The sequence below is a fragment of the Macrotis lagotis genome, chromosome 8 (genome assembly GCF_037893015.1).
Source record: "Macrotis lagotis isolate mMagLag1 chromosome 8, bilby.v1.9.chrom.fasta, whole genome shotgun sequence".
Classification (NCBI taxonomy): Eukaryota; Metazoa; Chordata; class Mammalia; order Peramelemorphia; family Peramelidae; genus Macrotis; species Macrotis lagotis.
In genome coordinates, this window is record NC_133665.1 from 121,714,934 (window position 1) to 121,741,988 (window position 27,055).

The 27,055-nt window shown below is 33.0% G+C and overlaps 1 pseudogene; it reads left to right on the forward strand.

Annotated features, from left to right (window-relative positions):
* On the forward strand, nucleotides 1-26,616 carry LOC141496535 (four and a half LIM domains protein 3 pseudogene; annotated as a pseudogene).
* Nucleotides 26,617-27,055: the final 439 nt, after the last annotated feature.

Here is a 27,055-nt window from a genome sequence, read left to right on the forward strand (position 1 = left end):
ATGCTTCCTGAGCTTTTGAGCATTAGTGGTCCACCTCCACAAGGATCTCTGGGTGTGAGGCTCTGTTTTACCTCCTGGTCTGTGAATGACCAGCACACCCCTCTGCAACAGGGTAAGGTGGGGGGGGGGGCTGCTGTTCTATGGTGGGGGGGGCCTAGGCTGTGATCAGTATCAGAATCCCAGAGTTCTGTTCCAGGGATAGAGGACAGAGCTCAGCAGTCTCTCTCTACTCCCCTCCCTAGGCTGAGCACTCAAGCCCTGGGGGCTCCTGCTTACTGGCTTCTGCTTCCTGTTCCTGGATCTGAGCTTCACTGGCCATGCTGGTTGCTGTGTGCCCTGAGGGCTGGGCTTCACGTGCTCGCTCTGCCAGAGGTACCCCCGCTGATTGCTCAAGTTGTGCCTGATGCTCACTGGGGTGTAGATCAGCAAACTACCCCTGTGCAGTGAGCTGCAGCTCCCAGCATCAAGTAATTATCTTTTGTGTTATCTGTTTTGCCATGATCATAGAATATCTGTTGAGTGCTATAATCCCCAAGATATAAACCTTTCCCCAAAACATAAGGGATTAAAAAGATATGAATGGTTTACAGAACAAAAAGGGTACATTATTTGGGAAATGGACCTTTAAAGTATGTTAGTGTTTTTTGATGTGAGGTAAAAATATGATTGAAACCTTTAAGAAATCAGATAGTAAAATTTAGAACAATTCACCTAATGGAATGATCTTTGTTTGAATTCTAAGGGACATGAAATAATTCACAAGGGTCTATTTTTAAATTTTTTACTCATTTTGTATAAGACAGAGAAGAGTATAGAGAAGCAAAGCATAAAACTCTGAATAGAAGGCTAAAGAAACAAATGAGTAAAGGGGGGGGGGAAGAAATGATGAAGAATTAGTATAATAGAGTAAGATGATGGTTTTTGAGTAGTTACTATTCTTCTTCTCAATAAGAGATGGGAATGATATCCTTGAAGAATTTACATTCAAGTTTGGGGGTATAAGACAAGAATCAAACTATTAGATATTGAGTGATATTCAATGTATCATAGTTTTGGTTGGCTCATATTTACATAAACTGCCTAATATTCAATAGATATTAAATTTACCTACACCCAGACCTCTCTCCACATTATTTTATGTAAGAATTTATGTTACTGAGTTAAGGGCAATGTGATAGGGAACAAGTTTGATCCCAAAAGCCAGTTGCTAAATATTCACTTATAACTAGACCAGTCAGTTAATGCTTTATCTGGTGATTATTGGTAGCTAAAGTTGTCAAATGAGAAGGAAAAAAGGAGCACTGTAGTACCCCTCCTTTTATAAATTCCAGGATTGTAGCTTTACACAATGCAAAAGTAGTGGTTATATTGTTCACTGGATAGAAAATGAGACTTTGAGGGAAGCTTAAACCCTACATTAGATGCTTTCTAGCATGGAAAGTCATTAAACTTTGATAGTTTTTGTTGCCACATCTGTATAGTGGGTATAACAATGGCATCTACCTTGCAGCATTGCTGTGAGGATAAAATGAAGGAATATTTATAAAATGTCATATAAAACTGAAACTTCTATGTCAGTTATTATTAACAAGGAATTTTATTGTTATTATAGAACATAAAGAATCAAGATGACATAAAGGAAAAGGACAGGACAATATGAAATGAATAGAATAATGACCAAAAGTTTGTTGGACATTATCATTTGGATGTTCTTTTCACGTTTATTATGTCTAAACAAGTTTATCATCATTTTCTTTAAAATATTTCCTTGTCTTAATCCCCTCTCCCCACTTTTTTTTGTTGAAGGGGTTATCATGTTCCCACTCTTCTAGGCTTGGAAATTTGGAGAGATCTTCAAAAAAAAAAGCTTATTCTTTCTTTTATATCTCATCAGAAGCCCATTGATTCTGCCTTTGAAATATACTTCATATTAATTTCTTATTTTGCACTCCTTTGGACATCATTCTGATGTTAAGACCCTCATTATCTCTTGCCTAGAAGTACAGATTTCAAACAATATAACAAAACAGTAATTGCCAAAAACAATTTGTATATTGATAATAAATAGATGGTTCAACATTGATAAAAAATAGAATGGTTTATCAATGCAATATTTTAAGGGCACCATGTGCAGAAGCAAAGGAATACAATAAACTACTGTCTGATAAATCCCCAAATCCCAATTATTGGCAGAAGACCTAATTGATTGATCAAAACTGCTGGCACAACTGGAAAGTGTCTGCCAGAAACTCGGCATAGATCAGCATTTCATAGCTCAAAATAGGTAAATGATTTAGACCTAAAGGGTGATATTAGAAGATAATTAGGAAGAGGCAGCCAGGTGGCACAGCAGATAGAGCACTGTTCCTGGAGTCAGTAGAACCTGAGTTCAAATCTAGCCTTAGAAATGTGATGCTTACAAGTGTTTTAACAGACAAAGAAAGTCCCCTCCAAAACAAAAGAAAGAAAGAAGGAAAGGAAGGAAGGAAGGAAGGAAGGAAGGAAGGAAGGAAGGAAGAAAGAAAGAAAGAAAAAGAAAGAAAGAAAGAAAGAAAGAAAGAAAGAAAGGAAGAAAGAAGGAAAGGAAGAAAGAAGGAAAGGAAGAAAGAAGGAAAGGAAGAAAGAAGGAAAGGAAGAAAGAAGGAAAGGAAGAAAGAAGGAAAGGAAGAAAGAAGGAAAGGAAGAAAGAAGGAAGAGGAAGAAAGAAAGAAAGAAAGAAAGGAAGGAAGGAAGGGAAGGAAGAAAGAAAGAAAGAAAGAAAGAAAGAAAGAAAGAAAGAAAGAAAGAAGGAAGGAAGGAAAGGAAGGAAAGGAAGAAAGAAAGAAAGAAAGAAAGAAAGAAAGAAAGAAAGAAAGAAAGAAAGAAAGAAGAAGGGAAGGAAGGAAGAAGGAAATGGAAGAAGGAAGGAAAGAAAGAAAGAAAGAAGGAAGGAAGGAAGGAAGGAAGAAAGAAAGAAAGAAAGAAAGAAAGAAAGAAAGAAAGAAAGAAAGAAAGAAAGAAAAAAGAAAGAAGGAAGGAAAGGAAGAAAGAAAGAAAGAAGAAAGAAAGAAAGAAAGAAAGAAAGAAGGAAGGAAGGAAAGGAAGAAGGAAGGAAAGGAAGAAAGAAAGAAAGAAGGAAGGAAGGAAGGAAAGGAAGAAAGAAAGAAAGAAGGAAGGAAGGAAGGAAAGGAAGAAGGAAGGAAAGGAAGAAAGAAAGAAAGAAAGAAAGAAAGAAAGAAAGAAAGAAAGAAAGAAAGAAAGAAAGAAAGAAAGAAAGAAAGAAAGAAAGAAAGAAAGAAAAGATAATTAGGAAAGGCTGGAAGAAATAACTTGTTAGGTCTATGAATAGGGGAGGATTTCTTGACCAAACAAGAAATAAAGAGGGATATAGAAGGTAAACTGGATAATTTCAGTTACTGAAAATTAAAAATTTTTTTATACAGACAACACCAGTGCATCCAAAATTAGAAGAAAAGTGTTAAATGGGAAAAATGTAGCAAGTTCTCAAATAAAGATCTCATTTCTCAAATATATACAAACCTGATTAAAATTTATTTTGTTAAAACCATTCACCAAAGATAAATGGTCAAAATACACAAAATTGAAAATGATTGTCATATTAAAACTCTCTAAAGCACTAATTAGTGAAGTAGCACCTTACACCTTTCAGATTGCCTAAAATGACAAAAAAAGAAAAATGAAAAATCCTGGTGAAGTTGTGAATAAATTAATACATTAATGCATTGTTGGTGGAGTTGTAAACTGATTCAACTATTGCAGAGAACAATTTAGAATTATGCCTAAAGACCATAAAACTCTGCATATACTTTGACTTGCCAAATCTCTACTGGGTCTATAAACCAATGAGATTGAATTAAAAAGGAAAAGGAATCATGTCTACAAAAATAATTATTGTACATCTTTTTTGTTATGGCAACAAATTAGAAACTGTGGTAATATCCATCAGTTGAAGAATGTCTAAACAAATTATGGTATAAAATATAGTGGAAGACTATTGTATTATAAGAAATTTTGAGGGAGGGCAGGTAGGTGGCACAGTGGATAGAGCACCTGCCCTGGAGTCAGGAGGACCTGAGTTCAAATATGGCCTCAGGCACTTTATATTTACTTAACTATGCAACCTTAGGCAAGTTACTTAACTTCATAGACTTACCAAAACAAAAAAAGCCCACAAAAGAAATTTTGACGGGGATTGTTTCAGAACAAGCTGGGAAGACTTATACAAATTAATGCACCCATACAAATTAATGCACCCTGAAGTGAGCAGAATCAGAAGAACATTATAAAAATAAATAGCATTATTATAGCAAAGATCAACTATGAAAGACTTTGCTATTCTAATCAATGAAATGATCTAAAACAGTTCCAAAGGACTCCTGAAGGAAAAGGCTATCCATCATCAGATAGAGCATTAATGTATTTAGACGGGAGAGAGGAGAGTGAAATACATTTTTATACTTTCTTGTTTTCTCCTGTTATATTTTATTTAATTTCATATGAATGATAACTATAATATTTCTCCCCTTTTTAATGGGTGTGGTTAGAAAAGGAGAGATAGAAGCTGGAACAGAAAATAAAAATAAACTTTTAACAAATTTTAGAAAGAGTTCTCTTTCTTTATCCACCTGTATGACATTTTTCCTCCTTTCTATGCCCTTCTGTATCTCTTGTCAAATCAAATTATTTTATGCCTCAAAGGTTAGTAATTCAATGCTTCAGAATAATTCTATTTTGGACCTATAAAAGCCATATTCCATGATTAGTCATTCTGAGCCCTCTGTAATGATCATAATAACTGGCATTTAACATTGATTGAGAGTTTAGCACATATATGGATGGAGATTGGAAACTCTGTGGTTCTATCTGGTTTGAACTCCACAGAACAAGATGTCTGAGTCCTGGGTACCCTCTTGCCCCCCCCCAACCTTTCTAGATTGTGCGTTATCTTCCTTCATTATAGTGAAAGATCCTGGAGGGTAGGAACTGTTGTTCTTTTTCTTATTTGTATCTCTAGTGTTTAGCACGGTGCTTGACAAATAATAGGTACATAATAAATATTTATTGAATTGACTATGGTTGAGGAGTTAACATGAAAGCATGAGAACAAATTGTCCTTAATCAATATTCAAATTTGTATGGTACCATCTCCCAAAAGCATTAGAGTTCACCTTACTCAAAAATAGAGTGATCTTCTGAGCCCACAGTTCTCTAGGTATATTCTTTTACTTCTAATTCCATGCTCCTTGGTGTACTTAGAAACAAATGAGAAAATGATTAAGTAGGGATGTTAATTATATGTGTATATGTACATGTATGCATGCATATAAATATGTATAAAATATATGTGTATATGGATATAGTTAATATTTTTGCAACCACAAATATTAATACATAGTTATAATAACACATATATAATCCTCGTTGATCCCCATAAGAAGTCATTGAGATAGTGTAAATATGCTAATATTTATTTTACAGACGAGGAACCTGAAGCTTGGAAAAAAGTTGTTTCTGATCCTAAAAGGCCCCAGCATAAAACTAGTAATCAATGGAAATATATTTAAACCAAAATTTTGAAGCCATATCAAGTGCCATTTCTACCAAGGAACACAAGTCTAAAAGTTTTTAATTTATTAAGTTAGCAAGTCTGAAATTACTTGACTCACCATCTACAAAAGGCAAACTATTCCAAAAAGAGTAGAATCCAGAGCTGCAAACAGAACAAAATAAAGCAAAACAAACAAAAAATCCAACAACTCATTGACAACAATAGCAATAATATTTCATTTATTATTTCTCTTTCAAAATAATTATTTCACATTTTTGTTTTTATACTTTAAAACTCATGGTGACTAACTAAAAATGTAATTAAATTAGATGGAAATAATAAGATTCATTTTGTTGATTTTAATCAATCCTATATTTGACAACTGAATTTTAAAGACATTAATTGTATTCTAAGGTTCAAATCAAATGACACTTTCTACAAAGGTCCTTACCAAGTCAGAAGACTAGAATCTATGAAATTCTTTCTTCTATATGTATCCTGTATGTATCTTGCTTTCTAAATGTAGTTTCCACCATTAGAATATAAACTCTGAGGACTTGAACTGGTTTCTTCTCTTCCTCTTGTTTTCTCAGTACTCAGTAAAACCCTTAGCATATGATAAACATTTAATAAATACTTGTAAGTTGATTAATTAATTATTTGCTTAATTGCTAATGTCCCCCCAAATTTAAGCTTTAAAAGTGAAGACCCCCCCTTAAATGGAGCTAACACAAAAACAAAAAGCTTCAATAAAAGATGATATCTATTAGAGGCACATACAAAGAATCATGCAAAATAAAGAGAGAAGAGGAACTTTTTTTTATTGAGTCGGGGTTGTGAAACTAGAAGATTTCCTTGGAGAGGCAATATGAGAATTAAACACTGAAGGTTTAGTAGGAATTCAATCAGTAACCCAATAATGAGAAAAATAATGTCAAATGGATATTGAGTCATTTGACTTAATAAAGATTCTTCATTTCATTTTCTGTTTCATTGTTCTGATTATGCTTCAAGGTATCATCATCTGTTCTGCCCTAAGAAAAAGTTCATCACCAAGACATTCATCATCATGATGATTACTTCATCTCTGATACTACATACCTCAGGAGAGTAGTTTGTCTTATTAGAGATCTGAAGGAGAGGAGTAAATGCTCCCAAGTCTCTAAATAAAGAGGTATCATCCTCTCACTGGTCCCATCCCATCATCACCACCTTAGCTTCCTTTTGTGTGTTTCTTGAATTATAAGCTTCTTGATGACAGGGACTAGTGTACATTTTCTCATTTGCTGTTCCATCATTTAACAAAATATCTAGGACATAGAATGTACTAACTGGACTTTTATAAGGATAAAATAAACTGGTTATAATTTCAGACTTAGATGCATTTATGTGTGTGAGTGTGCGTATGTATGTATAGTTTTGTTTAAATACAATGTCAGAGACCCTAGTATCAAATTCTCCTACAATCCTTCTTAACTCCCTTACACAGTAAAATTAATTCTACATTCTTTGAAGTTGTTTTCCTTTGACTTCCTGAACTACATTATAAGTGAACTTCATATTGAGAAAACTCATTGGCTGAAGTATTGCTATATATTTTTGCTGTCTATCACTCATTGTGCCAAAATTCTTCTTCTTCTGAAAATTTCAATCATTACAATTTTTTTTATTTACACAGTGCTAAATATAGAACTGATCTGCTCCTATAAGAATATATGCTCCTTTTGAAAAGAAAAATAATACCTAAAAAAATCTGGAATGCAATAAGCAGTTAGTAAATGAATTCTGATTGATTGATTTCCAAATATACAATCAGGATGGGGAAACTGACACTCTACAATAAGACACTGAAATGTAGAAGGTACATGTCTAATGTTTATATTCTTTCATCAACCTAGAAAACACTATAACAACTACTTTCTAATAGTTGCTCAACAAAATTGTTTTTGAACTGCTCCTTATGTATTTTCCTTATCATAAAATACAAAATTAATATGAGGATAATTTTATGCAGCTTTCTTCATTCATAGATATTGTTCCCAAACACAGTAATTCCCAGTTGTCTATTTTTATTGTCTCAATAAAACAATCTAATGTCAAGTTGACTTCATATTTTCTGGATACAGTCATGATAATATTTATAGATTCAAAAAAGGATTATTAGACAAAATAAGACTACATATATTTAGGGAAATCTATAAATAATTCCATTTAGAATCAACAGAATTACTTGAAAAATTGGAATATTTGACAAAACTGTAACATAAGCTAGGTCAATAAGTATTTCTTTCATCATGGTTAAAATAATTGCTAATTGTCATTTTTGTTTTTAGGGAAGAATTTCATCACAGCTCCAAAATTTCATTTTCTCAATGAGAAAATCAATTTAATTAAGCTAGACCTTAATGTTTTGAAATAAATTTGTGTATATATTGTTACTTAGCAGCAGGTATTTGGAATGTCTTATTCTTTTGGAACATTAGATTTATTATCTGATGCTTTTGCAAAAGGAAAGGAACACTTTTCTACTAAGTCACTCAAAGCAGAAATCATTTTTTTAAATTAATAAAGTCTTCAGAATTTCTTAAATAATGTTAAGGAGAAAATAAATCAAAGTAACCACAGTTATATTTTCATATACAAACATTAAATTTAAGGTCAATATTTATGTTTTTCTTAGTTTTGCTTTATAATTGTTATAAATACAGAATATCAGCCTTAGAATTTTGCTATATTTTCTGCTACATAGAAGGGCTGCTAATTATTTATTTTTATCATAAGTTCGAAAATTATGATCTGCTTAAACACTGCAGCATAGAGAGAGAAACTGCCGTATCTTTGTAAACAAAATAAAACAAAACCAAAAAAAAACAAAACCCTTTAGCTGTAGAGTCAGAGAATCTCAAAAACTGTTTCTGATATTGAGCAAAATCTTCTTGGATCTCATTTTACTCATCTGTAAAAACGTATCATTTTTACATCATTTTCCTAAAAGTTCTTTAAGTCCTTTTAGCTAAGCATTGTTGATATGAAGCCTCTGTTTACAAAGTTTCCATGTAATCAAATTACAGAGAACAAGACTAGAATGCAAAATGATAAGCATCAAAAGGAAGACATGGAATAAAAATATTCTTTGAATTTTTTAATGAAAATTAAGATTAAATATTTTGTGGAATATTATTTTTAATTAAAACTGACTTCAAGAAAAGCTATTTCTATGGATAGATAATGGGACAACCAGTCATTTCATTTGTTGAACATTCATGCTGAATTTGGAATCAGAGGGTCTAATTTAGATATCTTTGCTCTTCCTGTATACTCCCTATGTGCTCTACCACAAATTGGTTAATCTCCCAAGGTCTCTGTTGCTTCATCTGCAAAAATAGAGGGTGGTCATAAATAGCCTCAGAAGTCTATCTGAAATCAATATCAAAATGCAGGAAATTTGTGATATTATTTTGCAACCTTAGGCTGTATTAACAATTCCACACTGAAGTGATTTTTGGAACGATATTGTCCTGTTTACCAAAATGCTATTATTTCTCAAAACCTACAGGCAGAATCATGAATGCGATTAATTGAATTACACTTAATGCAATTAAATAATTCTTTCATTGGATTATGAAATTAGAGTATATAATTTGTTAGAGTATGATGAAACCCAGAAATGTAAACAGTACTAGCTAAAAAGTAGTTGGAATTATATTTTCCAAATTATACTTTACCTCAATCCTTTGGATTTTCAAAGTGATTAAGATGCACAGTGGTGCAAATACTTCATAAATATTCTCTAAATGTTCAGAGTTCATGGAGTGGAAATGTTTGGACTGAATCAGATAAGAAAGATTAGTCATTCTACGGATCAGGAAACAGAGGATGGCAGCTTCTCAAAAGCTTCAACTTGTAAACCTTTATTCAGTTCCTAACAATGGGGGGGGGGAGCATAAACGGTTGTTGCCTGGTGAGAAGTCCCAGTGTCAGCCTAACTTTAATTAATGTCATGATGACAGAGCAGATTTTTATAGCCCTTTTCCCATCATCTTAGACCTTAAGTCTTCTATCCAGAGGATAACTCTTTTTTTTTTCTTTCCTTCCTTATAATATGTTGTTTTTCTAAGAACTTCTACTTCCAAGTCAGATGATTGCAATTCACTGGGGGCTCTCAGAAGTAGAACAATAGCAAATCCTCACCTAGGGGCAGAGAGAGTCCATACTGTCTCAGTGATGGTTTCAAGACCACAGGAAAGGAGTTACAGAAATAGGATGGGATAAAAGTTCCGTCTTTAAGGTCAGAGCAAAGCTCAGGAATCCAGGTACAGTCACTCATATACAGAAACCAGACCTCATTCATGGAGGTTGTATGTATAACTAAAAAATAGAAGTAAAACAATATTGGATCAATATTAGTTGGAGAATTTTCATACACTGTTTATGACAAGAGTCAAATAAAGATTTATAGATCAAAGTATCCTGGATTAAAATGTGAAAATAATCATCTCTTCCAATCCTTTATTTTAGAAAAGAAGCTAAAGACTCAGAGAGGCTAAGTGAGAGCATAGGCTATGAGCAGAGAATGAAAGATTGAGAGGATAAGTATGGATAGGCAGCATCTGACACAGGTAGCTCCTGACATTGAAAAATGACATCTTTTTTTTGCACATCAGAAGTTGACATCATACTGGCGTTGCTATAGACATTTTGATCAGACATTCCAAATACTTGCCCTTTCATTTGGTAATTGTGACTTATGGTAAAACTCTTAATTTGGGGCATCTAGGTGGCACAGTGGATAGAGCTTTGGAGTCAGGAGGACCTGAATTCAAATATGACTTCAGAATCTTACTAATTACTAATTACCTAGCTGTGTGACCTTGGGCAAGTCATTTAACCCTTGCAAAATAAATCTAAAAAAACCTCCTAATTGGAATCTTTGAAGCTCATTTAAAATTGCTTCAAATGTAAGAAGTGATAACGAAAAGAATAATAAATGAAATATAGCATCCTGAATATTTCAAGAGAAAAAGTATATGAGCCTTTTGGTTTGACCCAAAAATACATTGATCTTTTCTTTTCATGACTTTCAGTAGTGTCTGTTATCTATACAATTTAGCATTTGAAGACTATTGAATTATGTTCCTTGTTAATTTTAATTTCTGTACTTTTTTAGACTTCTAATATCTTGATTTATCCTATGTAGGCACCATGTATAACAGAAAAGGAATTATAGTTCCACTGTTTCATATCTTAGTAAGATCACATCTGGAGGATTGGATATAGTTCTGGTAGCATACTTTAGAAAGGAGTTTTAATTATGTATCAGATTTATTGCTTTTTTTGGTAGGAATGGAGGGGAAAAAAGAGAATTTGGAAATGAAATAAAAGGAAGGAGCTTTACTTAGGCAGTAAGGCAGATAATAAACATTTCTAAATATTTATTGTCTTGTAGGTACTATGATAAACACTGGGGCAACAAAGAAAGGTCCAAGACCAATCATACTCTTAAGGACTTCCCAAGCTAACGGGGGAGATGATGATGTATAAACAAGCTATATACAGTATAATTTGGAGAGAATCAGAGAATCAACAGAGGGAAGGCACGAAAATTAAGGAGAATTCAATATCAGCTTCTTGTGGAAGGTAGGATTTTAACTGTGCCTAGAAGAAAGCCAGGAGCCTGAGATGAGGATGAAGAGAATTCCAGTAACTGGAAGCAGTTGAGGAAATGCCTGGAGATGGTGTGTCCTGTTGGAGGAAGAGTAAAGAGGTATGTGTCACTATATCACACAGTATATGTTAGTTTTTGTGTGAGTCTGTATAATTATGTGTGTTAGGGATAAGGTTTAAAAGGATTTGAACAGTGGAAGAATGAGCATGTCATGAAGACCTGGAGAAAAGAGAAAAATCAAAATCTTCAACTTGTATGTGACTGACTAGACTTTTTCCTGCTGCTAAGTCCTAGAAAACATCAGTGAAAGGAATTTTGGCTCAAATTGGGATGGCATGAAGAGGATATCTTCATTTTAATAGTATTTTATTTTTTCCTAGTTGTGTTAAGACAATTTTTAGCATGTATTTTTTGCAAAATTTTGAGTTCAAAATTTTTCTCCCTCTCTTCTCTTCTTAAAATGGTAGGCAATTTCATATAGGTCATATATATGTTTTTAAGACAAAACATATTTGCATACTAATAAGTGTTGTAAAATAAGGAATAGGTCAGAAGAAAGGAAAATACCATAAAATGAATAAAGCATAAAAAAGTACACATCCATCAGAATTCAGACTCTACGAGTTCTTTATCAGGATATAGGTAGCATTTTATCTTCTGATTCTTTGTATTTTTCTTAGATAAGTGTGTTGCTGAGAAGAACTGAATCAATCATAGTTGAACATCATATAATCTTGCTGATACTGTGTACAATGTTTTCCTGGTTTTGCTCATCTCACATTCCATCTGATTATACAAGTCTTTTCAGGATTTTCTGAGATCTGCCTGTTGATCATTTTTTATTGCACGATAGTATTCCAATATATTCATATACTACAGCTTGTTCAACCATTTCCCAATAGATGACCCCCCCTTAATTTTCATTGTTCTGATAGCACAAAAAAGGTTAAAATAAATATGTTTGTTTGTGTAGATCTTTTCTCCTTCCTTATTATCTCTTTGGGTTACATATTGGATCAGTAGGGATGCACAATTTGATTGCATTTTGGCCATAGTTCCAAATTACAGTTCATAACTCTATCAACAGTGCATTATTATCCCAATTTCCCCAGATTCTTTCCAATATTTATCACTTTCATTTTTTTATCATATTACTCAATCTGATAGGTGTGAGATGGTACTACTTACTTTTAGCAAGTACCAAATATTTTGGTGATCGCTGCTTCATAATATACAATGAAATTTAGTATTGCTAGGTCATCTTTTATTTTTTATTAATTTCCTTGATATTTTTTGACCATTTATTCTTGCAGATAAATTTTGCTGTTATTTTTCTAGCTTATAAAATAACTTTTGGAAGTTTGATGGTACTGAATAAGTAAATTAGTTTGGGCAGTATTAACATTTTTGTTCAATTGACAGCCAACCTGTGAGCAATTAATATTTTTCTAGTTGTTTGGATCTGATTTTATTTGTATGGAAATCTTTTGTAATTGTGTTTATATAGTTCCTGTGCTTGGTTTAGCAGGTAGACTTCCAGATATTGTATATTGATTACAGTAATTTTAATATAATTTCTCTTGCCAACCTCTTGCATCTGGGTTTTGTTGGTCTTATAAAGAAATACTGATGATTTTTGTGGGTTTATATTATATACTGAAACTTTAAAATTGTTTATTATTTCAAATAGTTTTTTAGTTCATTCTCTATATTTTCCCTAAGTATGACATTCTACCATCTACAAATAGTAAAAAGTTAAGTTTCTTCATTGTCTAGTCTGATTGCTTTGATTTCTGTTTCTTCTTTTATTGTTACAGTTGATATTTCTAGTACTATGTTGAATAATAGAACTGAAAATTGGCTTCCTTGCTTTACCTCTGATCTTATTGGGAAGTCTTCTAGCTTATCCTCATTTAAAATAATGCTTACTGAAGGTTTTAGATAGATAGATACAGCATATCACATTAAGGAATACTTCCTTTATTCTGGTGCTCTCCAGAGCTTTTAACAGGCCTAGGTGCTATATTTTGTTAAAAGCTTTTTCAGCTTCTATAAAGTTAGTCAGAATAATTTCTTTATTATAGATATGATCAATTATCCTCATAGTTTTATAATAGTGAATCAATGCTGCATTTTAGGTATGAGTCCCAACTGGTCATAGGGTATTATCCTAATGATATATAACCATAATCTCCTTGTTAGTATTTTTACATCAATATTCATTAGGAAAATTTATCTATAATTTTCTTTCTCTGTTTAACTCTTCTTGGTTTAGATATCAATACTATACTTGTGTCACAAAATGAGTTTAGTAGGATCCCTTCACCTATTTTTTCCAAATACTTTATGTAATATAGAAATTAATTTTTCATTAAATGTTTGGTAGAATTCACATGTGACCTCATCTAGACCCAGCCATTTATTCCTAGATAGTTAATTAGTGATTTTGTTCATTTATGTTTCTAAGATGGGGTTATTTAGGCAATACTTTTCCTCATCTCTTTATCTAGGTAATTCTTATTTTTGAATATATTGATCTATTTTTCTCAAATTATTGATTTATTAGCATATAATTGGGCAAAATGTCTCCTAATGATTGTTTTAGTTTGTTCTTCATTAGGGTTGATTTCAGGATATTTGATATTCTTCTTTTTAAATGAAATTAACCATTGACTTCTCTATCTTATTTTCCTCATAAAATTGTTATTTTTGTTTTTCTTTCCATTTTATTAACCTCAACTTTGATTTTTAGTATTTTCAATTTGCTGCTCAATTGATCTTTAATCTGTTCTTTTTCCTGCTTCTTTTTTTTTACTTGCATGCCTATTTCGCTGTTCTGTTCTTTGTTGTTGTTGTTGATGATGTAAAAATTTAAATAAACACAATTTCCCCTAAACACTGCTTTGGCTGCAACCTATATGCCAATTCATTGTTGTCATCCCTCTTATTGAAATTATACATTGTTTTTATGTTTTGTTCTTTGACTCACTTCTTCTTTAGGAAAGGGATTCTTATTTGTAATCCTAAATTCTTTGTCTTCTGGAATATCATGGAATATCTATGAATACTGATCCTTTAATATTATAGGTGCTAAATCCTGTGTAATCATGATTGTGGCTCCCAGATTTTTGAATTGTTTCTTTCTGACCTTGCAGTATTGCTGCAGTAAAATTTATAGTATTTTTCTTTTATCCTGTAATTTGGCCACAATATTCCTTGGCGTCTTTATCTTTGGATATACTTCCTGAAATGATTGATGGAATCTTTGAATATCTATTTTGCCCTCTGGTTCTAGGATATCAGGGAAGTTTTACTTTCTTCCTGAAAGATACTATCCAGGTCCTTCTTTTGATTATGGCTTTCCAAGTTGTCCAGTGATTTTGTCACTGTCTATGTTGGTTATATTCTCTAGCTCATTTCTTTTTTTTAGTGAGGTATATTATATTTCTTTTTCTTTTTTTCATTCTTTTGAATATTTGGTTGATTCTTAATGTTTCTTAATTATTAGCTTCCATTTGCCCAATTATGACTTTTAAGGAGTTGTTTTCCTCAGTTAATTTTTTGAATTTTATTTTCCTTTTCGACAATTGTACTTTTTAAGGAGTTCTTTTCTCTAGTGGATTTTTGTATCTTATTTTCCATTTGGTCTATTATACTTTTTAAGCAGTTCTTTTCTTTGTCCAAACTGTTGACTCTTTTTTCACAATTCTCTTGCAATATTCTCATTTCCTTTTTTTCAGTTTTTCTTTTATCACTCTTATATGATTTTTAAGTTCCTTTTTGAAATCTTCCATAAATTCTTTCCAGTCTTGAGATCACTTGTAGTTTTTTTTTTTTAGGATTTTGTGCATAGGAGTTTTGACATTGTTATCCTCTTCTGAGTTTGTGTTTTGATTTTCCTTGTCACCATAATAACTTATGACCATAAATAATGACTAGATTCTTTTGTTCATGGTGGTGTTGTTGTCTTTCTTGTTGGTGTCTTTGGTGTCTTGTTGGTGTCTTTCTTGGCCTTTCCCCTTTCTTTTAAATTTGAACTCTGCTTCTGGAGTGCAAGAAACACTGTCTCAGGATCATTGTGCCCAGGGTCTGCAGGCCCTGACTATTTACTTGGTGCCACATGGATGTTACCCTAAGGACTATGTCTTTCCCTTGTGCAGAGTGCTATGTTGAAGAAGTAAGTTAGGAGGTAACTGGCAATATAGGAAATCATAGGGGTCTGGAAGCATTTCTTATCTGGGTCCTAATTTGGTGTCTGGAATGTTCTGAGGCATCTGGAGTATTTTCACATTTCCAGGGTATTACACTAAAGCATATAATGACCTGGTCCCTGGCAACTTCCTTTTTATCCAAGGCTATCATATATAAAAATTAATGAATTATTTAAATTATATGAAAAGGTAATTTTCATTTTTATAAAATTTTCTCCTTCTCATTCTTCTTTCCCTCCACCTTAGGACAGCAAATAAACTGATATAGATATACATGAACAATCATGTTGCACATATTTCCATTTTAGTCACACTATGAAAGAAAAATCAGACCAAAAAAGGAAAAAAATCTCAAGAAGGAAAAGCAAAAAACAAAAAGGAAAAAAATAAATATAGTATGCTTTGATCTATATTCATATTCCTTGATTCTGTTTCCAAATGTCGATAGCACTTTCCATTGCACAGGTTTTAGAATTGTCTTTAATGACTGTATTCCTGAGAAGAGCTAAATCTGTCATAGTTTATTACTGCACAATATTGCTGTTAAGGTATGCCATGTTCTCTTGGTCTTCCTCACTTCACTCACCATGAAATCATGCAAGTCTTTCCAGGTTTTCCTGAAATATGCCTCATTTTTTATACAGTAATAATATTTCATCATATTCATATACTACAACTTGCTCAAACATTCCCTGAATTAATGGGTATCCATTATGCTATGATTATTCTTGCATATGCGGAATTTATTTCCCTTTTTATAAAGGCCTACTCGGTGTATTGCTGGATCAAAGGATACATACAATTTTATTGCTTTTTGGCAATAGTTTCAAATTGCTCTGCCAAATGAATCAGGTCACAACACACCAATTCATTAGTTTCCCAGTTTTTCCACATGCCATCCAATACTGATCCTTTTTGTTTTTGTCATTTTATCCAAACTGATACGATGATATAGTGTCTCAGAGTTGTTATAATTTTCATTTCTCCAATTTATAGTGGCAGAGCATTTTCCCATATGACTATAGTTTTACTTTCTTCATCTGAAAACTACCTGTTCATATCCTTTGAGCATTGATCAATTGGGGAATGATATCTGTTCTTATATGTATAGGGCTATCATGAAACACATAGAAATCTAACTCCTGGCAGTTTCCTGCTAAGGTATATAGGAAGTCTTGGTGGGGGTCTTTGCTTGCTTCACCACACTGGGGTTCGAGATCTCTTGCTCAATCTCTAAGATTAGATTTGCTCCTTGCTAGGATGCTTCCTGTATTGGTCTATGCTCTCTCTTTTTAACCTGAGTGAGATAGAACTTTCTTGTCAATCTTCCAAGCTTCTTGGTCTGAAAAGATTGTCTCACCCCATCTTTTTGCTGCTTCTCCTGTGACAGGATTTGTTTGGGGACATTATTTATGGAGGTTTGGAGGTGAATATGGGAGATTTACTCTTATTTACTGCTTACTCCATCATCTTGGCTACTAGAAGTCTATCTCAGGAAGAGGATTTCTAATCATCACACCTGCTCATAAATGAAATGACCTAATGATTCTCAGACAACCAAGGCTGATAATATTGGTTTAATGAGGAAAGACTAGCAAATGCTGTTGGCACACTAGCTCACAAAGGTCCCCAACTTTTAGCTTTATCTATTTGCATATCAGATTCTTGGTTATTATATGTAGCTTCCATTCCTTATTTAGGAACTGGTGGAGTTTAATTGTTTCAAGGAATTATAGACTAGGCATATGTATCCACATTAAAATTCACTGACTATAAATAGCTGCTAAATTCATAGCTGGATAATGCTTGTCACTGACTTTTGATGAAAAACATTAAGCTTGGCATTGAGAAAGATCTTAGGCTACTTCTGTGTCTCCTCAATTACATGCTTAAGAGAGGTCATTTCATGGCTTAGCAATAACAGGCCAATTTTTGTTTTTGCTTTTTTTAAAATACCAAATTTTTCCCAATAACTACCAAATCTAGTAAAGTCTTCAAATTTCAAAAGGTTGTGGTCAAGATTTAATTTTTTTCCCCACATATAATCTTTGAATTCTCAATGACCATTTATTTACATGTGACATGCTTCAACTTGTGAATAGGATAATATGTTTTGACGTTATTCAGATCTCTACTGGCAAATGCAGCTGGGTTTTATGTGCCCATCATTATTTTAGTACAATACTATTCCCACTCCCACCAAACTGGCATCTGTATGCATGATCATTTCCAGTACAAACCAACACTGGTACTTATGTGAAACAGCCTATTACATATTTGAAAGGTTATTTGCATCTATTTACCAGTTTCCAAAAGATTTTGTTAGTTTTGAAAAAAAAAAATTGTATTTCTTGTCTTTCTGCTCTGTCTCCTCAATTACATATACTTGAGAGGAGATTCAGTGACTTAGCAATAGCAGCCTGGTTTTTTTTTTTAACCAAAATTCTTACACTTACCACTAAACCCTAGCAAAGGCTTCTGGTCTTAAAAGATTGTTTGCACATGAGCAAGTCAAGACTGTTTCTCTCTTTTCTATAAAAATCTGTTTGGCCTATGGAGGTATAAAATGGCCTACACTCTTCTCTAAGTTTCTTCTGCCACTTGTCAACAAAATATATTAAGCCATTTTTCAACAGCCAATGCAAAACATATGTCAGTCTCTCTTTGTATTTATCCATACAAAGACTATCATTCTTTAAGTTAAATAAATACTTCTAGGTAATTTATATCTTTATATTTAAATGTGTGCCTATCTAATTCATTCTGTATAATTACCTTCTGCTAAGGGGTTAAACTATTATAATTTTGAAATTCTATGATTTTCATCCTTTTCACTTCATCATATAAAGCATACCAAAAGCATACCAAATCATAATTGAATTGAGGCAAATTGAATATTACAAAATAATAAATTCAACTTATTAAATGCATAAATGGACACTTTCCTGATTAGAATATTATTAAAATTATTGAATACCACTTTGATTTATTTTATTCTCAAGTGTGAGAACCCACTAGCTAAAAATATAAGATGTCTCGATGGTTTTATCTTTTTATTTATTTTCTTTTCTTTCTTTTAATCCTTTTAGAAGTACACAAATATGAAATTATATGCTGTACATAGATTTTGCTCTCTCCACTTCCATTTTCTTATTATTATAGATATTTAAGAAGAGTAGTCATTGAGTCTTTTCACTTTTTTATTTATTTTTCTTTTTAGCATCCAAATGCATATATATTGCATATATATTTATATATAATATATAATATATTATATATTATATATTATATATATGTATGTATATATATATATATATATATATATATATATATTAGTTTTTGCAAGGCAATGGGGTTAAGTGGCTTGCCCAAGGCCACACAGTTAGGTAATTATTTATTAAGTGTATGAGGCCAGATTTGAACTCAGGTACTCCTGACTCCAAGGCCAGTGCACTATCCACTGCTCCACCTAGCCACCCCACATGTATATTTTTAAGTTACAAAATTACAAGATTTCCTTCCACCCTCCCTTCCCACCCACTCCCCTCCACCCAAAGAAAAACAATCAAATTAGCATTGTATATACATATTTTTGATAAACATGTTTACAGATTATTTATTTTCAGTTTGAGGAATTAGGTTTAAGGGAAAGAGATACATACATGAGAGATAATTTTTACAAAGTGTTCATCAGATTTTGAAGGGGGTTGTTTTTTTTTGTTTTTGTTTTTTTGTTTTGTTTTTCTTCCTCTGGATGGAAATGACATTGTCCATTGTCGGTCTAATATAGTTGTCCTAGCTCTCTGAACTGCTGAGAGAGAGTGTTTTCCCTTGCAAAGGAATTAGAGGAAAATATATATATTTGAACTGAATAACCTTTTTCGTGAAACCATTTGGATGCTTAGAAGAAGAGATAATTTAAGTCTAATGGTCCAGAACTTTGTTTCTGAGGGACATCTTACTCACCAAGATTCATTGTTGGATTAGGCAGAGGAAAATTAATCATATTCCCCAATTGCTTTTTGCCTCAATGGCTGGTTTATCACTATCAACTGTCTATGGATTTTTTCAAAGCTTTATTGGGCATTGGATTTAAAACCCAGCCTCTCTGATTATACATCCATAGAATTTAAAAAGAATTAAGTTTGAAAGATAACTACTGTTGGAATCAATTTTTTTAGCGTTGTGTGGAAGATTTCCCCTCCAAAAACATGTCCAAAATTATGATTTCCTATGAGTAGCAAAATATTGATTTCCATCTCATTTTCATCTATTAAGAATTGTATTTTCATTTGTCATGAAAAAAATATTGTCATACTCTGTTTTGGGGGGCATTTTATTTTTCTGATAGTTCATTCTAGGTGTATTTATTCTCACTTCTGTTTGGGAGAATATAGAACATGATTCTCTCCATCTTATTCCCCCAACTCCATTTATTATTTCACACATTTCCTCCTCAAAAGTGTTTTGCATATGAGTACCCCCTCTCACAATCTTCCTTCTTTTTATATCACCTACCCACCCACTTCTTTTCTCTCACATCCCTTTCCTGTCCTATTTTCATCAAGGGTAAGATAGATTATACATAAGCATGACATTTTGAAAACTAAAAACCAACTACAAAAAGTAGAATGTTCTGAAAACTGTAAGTACTTATTCTACAGATTCCTAAAAGGATAAAATTTATTTAATAAATAATTTTCAAATATATCTAGGTGTGATTTACTCTTTGTGCCAATCCATTAAAAGAACTGAACATAAGAAAGAAAATTCATTTCTTTTGAGGGGGGGGAAGTATTTTAAGGCAATTCAAATTTACAAAAAAAAATAATGTGAACAAGACCCACATCAGGGCTATGCAGGTAGACCCTGATTTCAGACCAAACAAAGAACATATAGTATTTATTGTTTCCTTCAAAAATTGGCGTATTGAAGAGTTCATGGAAAAAGGGAAGTTCTTAAGTTAAAGTTTGAGTTTGTTTAAACCAGTGAAGCAGCTAACCAATCAATGGAAATGAGATATTTGTGGGGAAGATTAGGGATACTGACATCACTTTCTAGTTTAGGGTAGAACAGAACTGTGGTATCATTCTAGTAATCTAAGATAAAACTGATGGTCTTATTTTTTTTTAATGATTCTTTTGAAAGCACTATTACCTTTCTTAGCAATAGATGATGTTTACTGCTTCTATTGCAGTTTAAACATGACTTAGCAAATCTCTCTTTTAATCATGCTTTTCCTTAATGATGTATTTTATTATAATCCTCCTATGTAAACTTTTATTAGCAATGAATTCCATCATTTTACACCTAACGTTCTTTGATTTTTTCACAATTTCGAATTTTCTTGTGCTCTGTAATCCATAGTCACAAAATGTCACTTGAAGAATATTAGTATTAAAAAAGACAAAGTGCATGTCTGTCTGTATGTAAAATTGTTAGGCTGATCTTGTTTTCATATTATGCATTTAAAAATTGTTACAGATAAGCTAGATAATTTTGAAAGCCCCACAATCTATAGTGGATACATCATTTATGTGGATACTGCTCAGGTTCTTTTCTTCTACAACAGTGAAATATCCATTCATTTTTTTAATATAAGCCTTTATTGAATATCTATTATTTACAAATCATTGTTTTGTCACTGGGAATTCAAACAAAGAAGCAATAATTTCTACACTCATGTTGCTTATAGTTATCTGTATGTATATATATATATATATATATATATATATCTACACACACATATATATATATATATATATATATATATATATATATATATATATATATATATATATATATATGAGTTCCATTTAACCAGTTTAAAAAATAGACAGATTGGAGAAAACACTAAAATTAGTAGAATCAGGAAAATTGTCTTAGAGGCAATAATATCGAAAAATTTCCTTGAAGAGAGTGAAAGACTCCAAGAGGTGAATGATTATTTCATTAACTGAATTATCAAAATGTTTGCTGGTTATCTAACATATAAAGGTTTATACTTGGGCAGAAGAGAAATTTTATAGCTATAAATTATTTGGTCTACCTAGAGAAAAATATTTGTGATCAATATATAATAAACAAAATGGGATTTATGTTATCTCAGCCTTTCAGTCAATTAGGTACTTGTGAGGATGTCTACAAATGGAAAATATTTGTAAAAGATAGTTAGTCCTCATCTCCTATTTCCTTCAAGGACACACTTGATTCACCAGTACCATATTCTTGTAATGATTAGATAGAGATGAAATGGCAAAAATATAAAAATAGGAAGGAAACATTGAGAGGGTTTTGGCTACTTCATTTTTATCTTTGTAAACTCCTGCATACTCCAGTTTCTAGCATATTGCTTTTATTTTTTTAAATTTTGTGTTCCAAATTGTCTCTCAGCTAGGTCAACTCTGGGAAGTCTGTTATGGTATAGACAACACCATCCACATCCAGAGAAAACAAAACAAAGCAAAATTTAAAAATAAAATCTGAATGGATACTATGTTTCCTTTACTAAAACTTATCACTTTGCCTTCTTATCCCACGGTTTTCTTTCTTTTCCCTTAGTCCTGACTCCTCATACATAAAATGACTAAAATGCAATCATGCTAAAACACAAATGAACATGTATAGTTTTATTGTTCCTAGACTGTTCATCATTGATGGGAGAGAGGTGGGAAGAGGTAGAAAAATGGGTAACTTATAAATATGCAAGTGGATGAATGTTGAAAAACTTTCAGGACATGTAATTTGAAAGATAAAATAAAATGAGTATTAAAAAACAAACATTTTTTTCATTTTTTTCTCTCCTTCCCTCCCTTCTCCCCCCCATACCCTGAGGTGGTAAAATGTTACTGTTTGTCCATCTTTCTTGAAGAAGAAGATGACCTGAAAAAGGTTATACCTTGACTTGCAAATGAACCTGATTTAAGTAAGGGAGGACTATACAAAGTTCACCAGTCTCAGTCTTCTCTGGATCCATTTTGGTCCAATGACTATATATATATATATATATATATCAGAACTCATGAAGATGATGCCAGAGATGGTAAGCAGACAGATTATTAAAATTATTTATTTAAATTTTTACCTATTAGTAATTTTGTACAAGAAGATTAATAAATCAAGCAAATTAGAAAGTGGAAAAAAATAACTTGTTTCAGTCTGCCTTCTTTCTCAGGAGCCAGAAAGTATACTTCATTGTTAGTCCTTTGGAATTTTCCTGTATCATTGTATTACTATCAATAGCAAGGTTGTTTGCAATTATTCATCATATAAGACTGCTATTAAAATGGTTTAAGCCACCAAAAGATTATATTGATATAACTGGTCATATAGCAGTCATAGAAAGGAGCTGAGTCAGTCTTCCCTAAATTCTAAAGTCAATCTACTTATGAATTTTGCCATTCAGATACTGTTTAGGAATAGTTTACGCTTGCAAGACACTTTCATCTAGAAAAGATGTAAGTTGAGACTGTCAACATATATTTACTTCAGTCATTTGGTTGAAATAAAATATTTGGCAAAATGAAAACCATGGAACTCAGAATCCTCCTCAGTCAGAAACAATCGCATCTTCTTAACAAATGAAGTGAGATGTCAGCAAAGATCAACACCATTCTAATAACCTTACCTCATTTGGTTATTGGATGGAGAAAGGATTGAAAGGTTATAATTAATATTTTTCTTAAAACATGGTGATGAGTACTTAGGGAGTAAATAAATCTATAAAATACTTAGTATAAGACACAGCTAACCAAGACAATATCAAAAGTTTTTCTAGATGGCACATGAGTGCCAATAAATGGAATGAAAGTAAAATGAAATAAATTCTGTGAGCAATTTTAAAACAAGCTATTTTTATCTATTTTTCTTTTATCAATAATGACATCTGGTGATGATGTTTATCCTTCCTTCCTTCTCAAAGAAGACCATGACCTCAGGGAGGTGATGCCATGAGAAGCAAGTGAATTTAATTTCAGTGAGCAGGTATTTGGCTAAGGCACTAGTTTCACTTTCTCCTCTGGAGCCATCTGGATCCAATGGCCAGATATAAACCAGGATGACAGAAAATGACCCTGGATATGAAGCAATCAGGGTTAAATGACTTGCCCAAGGACACACAGCTACTAAGTGTCAAGTGTCTGAGGACTCAAACTCTCATCTGCCTGACTCTTCAGCCCGTACTCTATCCACTGAGCCACCAGCTGTGGTCATAACGAGTGAAATATTTTATAAAAGTTCAGAACTATAAAAAGGAAGGATTAACTGAGAGAGAATAGGGAATTTAGAATTGAAAGTGCTTTGATAAAATTATATTTTTCCTCTCATATTATTGAAAATGAATATAAATCAATTTTCTAGTTCTTACATTAAACAGTTAAACGATCTTTAGTCTACTGTGTAACTTTGGGTCCCTTACTTTTCTGTAGTAATGAACATGGCAGGAAAAGCTGTAAGGTGGGTCAATTAGTGTCTATATGCATATTGACAAGAGGGAAAGTTTCTCTTTTCATTGATAGATAGTTAAATTAGTAAATGACTGTATAAGGATTGAGCTTCTTCTGTTGTACCCCAGAACATGCCAGGAAATTCAAATATCTGACATAGAATTTAAAAATTCAAGAATGATTGATCCATATATTTCTATCCATGCCACTACTTAAATTCTCTTCTTTAAAATTTTAAAGGAAGAAATCTAGAATGAAAGTGTATCTGTTCTTCTTGATTTTACAAGGACATAGAGATTCTTCAGTTTTCTCCTAAAAGAATCCATTTATATATTTGAAAAAGAATCCCATCTTTTCTATAAGCCAACCATTTGTAATTCCTTGAACCTCTTTCAAGGTATTTACATTTTTGTGCTTTGTCTGCTTCTTCATATTATATGAAATTTCTTAAATTGTCTACCATTATTGTGAGAGGTAGAGTTTCAGGCTCTTATAGAAGTCACATAGAAATATTTACTTATAGATGTCCCATAGAAATATAAAATCCAGGGATGGCTAGGTGGCATAGTGGATAAAGCACTGGCCCTGGAGTCAGGAGTTACCTGGGTTCAAATCTGGTCTCAGATACTTAATAATTATCTAGCTGTGTGGCCTTGGGCGAGCCACTTAACCCCATTTGTCTTACAAAAACCTAAAAAAAGAAATATAAGATCCAAATTTGCTTTATTTTATTGATTTTTTTTCTTTTGATAAAAGAAGAGGAAAAATTTGAGAGGTAGCATTACATGGTAGACAAAAAGTTAGTTTTGGATCTAGAAGAGGAGGTTCAAATATAGCTTCTGACACATACAAACTATAAGGTGTATTTTATTGAATTAGCATCAGCAGAGGAACTATGAAAGCACAAGTCTAGAGAAGGTAAGCTTATACATGTTATAAATATTTTCATTTTATAGGTATACATGTCTAAACATATTAGCTCTTTAGTTCACCAGCTAGATCATTTTGAATGTAAGATTACTGTTTTTAGACTCACAATTCTCATGTAGAGTTTGAATGTCATGTAGAGTTTGAACTACATGACCTCTCCATTCCTTTCTTTTCAATGTTAGAATTATAAAAATAGCTACTTATGAAAATAGTATAGAAGTTAAATATATATGTTTAAATGTGTTTCTTTATGTTTTGTAAAAAAATTACAAAAATAATGATAAATATGTTCCATTTACCATTTATTTGTGGTCCCTCCCATATTACCTAGAAATTTTTTTGGAATGATATCTGTTACTTTATACTCTGTCATTTCCTATACATTCTATTTCTTTCTTTTACTGCTCCTCACTATTTTGTGAAGTAATACTACTTATAATGATTACCATCCTTTTATATTTAACAGTCACACAAATACTTAATTAGAATGTGCATATATAAATATAGAGTTTCTGGGACATCCATTTTAAACCATTAAAATTACAATAAAACATCTGGAACATTCTATGTGTATACAATACACTAATACATCTCCCCTGGATATGTGTTTACAATATAGAATGTTTACAGGTAAAATTGGTATATTTTATAACACACATTTAATATCATTATACTTGAACTTCCAGTATGAGACTACGAAGCTCTCAGAGTTTTTTCTGAAACAATTTTAAATAAAGCCCCTACACAGACCTCAAAACTCAGCTATCAAAATGAGCAAAAAATATCTACAAAAATGTTAATGAAGAGAGTCATCCACACCCACACAATCTCTGGACAGGAATCAATAAGCCATACACCAGCCCCAGACAATCAGGGCTCTTGACACTACCATAAGTTAATGAAGCCTTTGACTGTGCCAAGTGTGGGGAGTCCCTGTATGGCTGGAAATATATCCATAAAGAGGGTGGTCCCCTCTGTATCCCTGGCTAAGATGGTACCTTCACCAACACATGTGCCAAATGCAAGTAGCTTATTGGGTATGATTTTCATGAACTGTTCTATAAAGATGCCAGTGCCATGAAGGCTGCTACTGCTGCTGCTGCTGTGAACAGATCCTAACTTTCACCTGCCAAATCAATGAGCTTTTGTGTAATGAATGCTATTGCAATACCTTCTCTTCCCAGTGGTCAGCCTGTGGGAATACTGTCATGCCCATGTCTTGGAAGCTGGAGTGTAGGGGTCAGACCTGGTATGAGCACTGCTTTCTCTCCAACAGCTGTGAGCATCCCCTGGACTCCCAATCCTTTGTATCCAACAAGGGCACTCACTATTGTGTGCCCTGCCATGAAAGCAAGTTTGCCCCTCTATGTGCCCACTTCAGCAAGTCACTGACACAAGGTGGAGTGACTTACTATGACCAGCCCTGGGGCTACCTGACTGGTCAACAGTTCACATCCCAGGATGATGACTCCTCTTTATGAATTGCTTCAGGGAGCTCTACAAAAGGAAATGTAGCAGCCGCAAGGGATCACAGCAGGACTTGTCAGGGGCAAGTACCTGTCATTTATGGACCACCACTGACACTACAGCTGCTTCTCCTGTGCCTGCTGTTCAACCTCCCTTGTGGGCCAGAGATTCATAACTGATGGATGCAGTCAAACTTATCTCAGAAGGAGTTTCCCCAGTTGGGGATCTCCCAAGGATACTCCCACCTCAAAACGGGGGTCTTTTATAAACCCAAATATCCCCTTGACTGTTCCAATCCAAACTCATGATGACCCCATTCCTGTAGCTCCCCAGTCCCTGGTCAAGAGGTAGTGAGCTCCCTGTCATTGAAGGTCTTCAAACAGAGGTTGAATTATCATTTTGATCAGGTTGTAGATAAAACAATCTTCCTGCTCACATAGGGGAAGGATAAATGACCTCCAAGGTCCCTGAGACGTTCAACAAGTTCCCCTTGCCTTGTTTGAAATCCTAATTCCCAATTCTCTAACCAAAGGTTCTTAAACTAGAGACCACTCTTACCTACACCAAACCCAGGATGGAGGACCTCAAAACCCAAAGATTTTCTGATCCTCCGAGAGGGACTTCCTTAAACCCAAGCCATATCAGCTGAGACTTGACACAATCCTTCCCTATCTTCATCTGTCTGAGGCTTGTCTTGACTGATGACTAAACTGGTGTTGAGGTGTAGGGTGATCAGAAGAAAAAAACAAAAGGGTCTTAATTAGGCTGGGGAGATGGAGCAGGGGGAAGG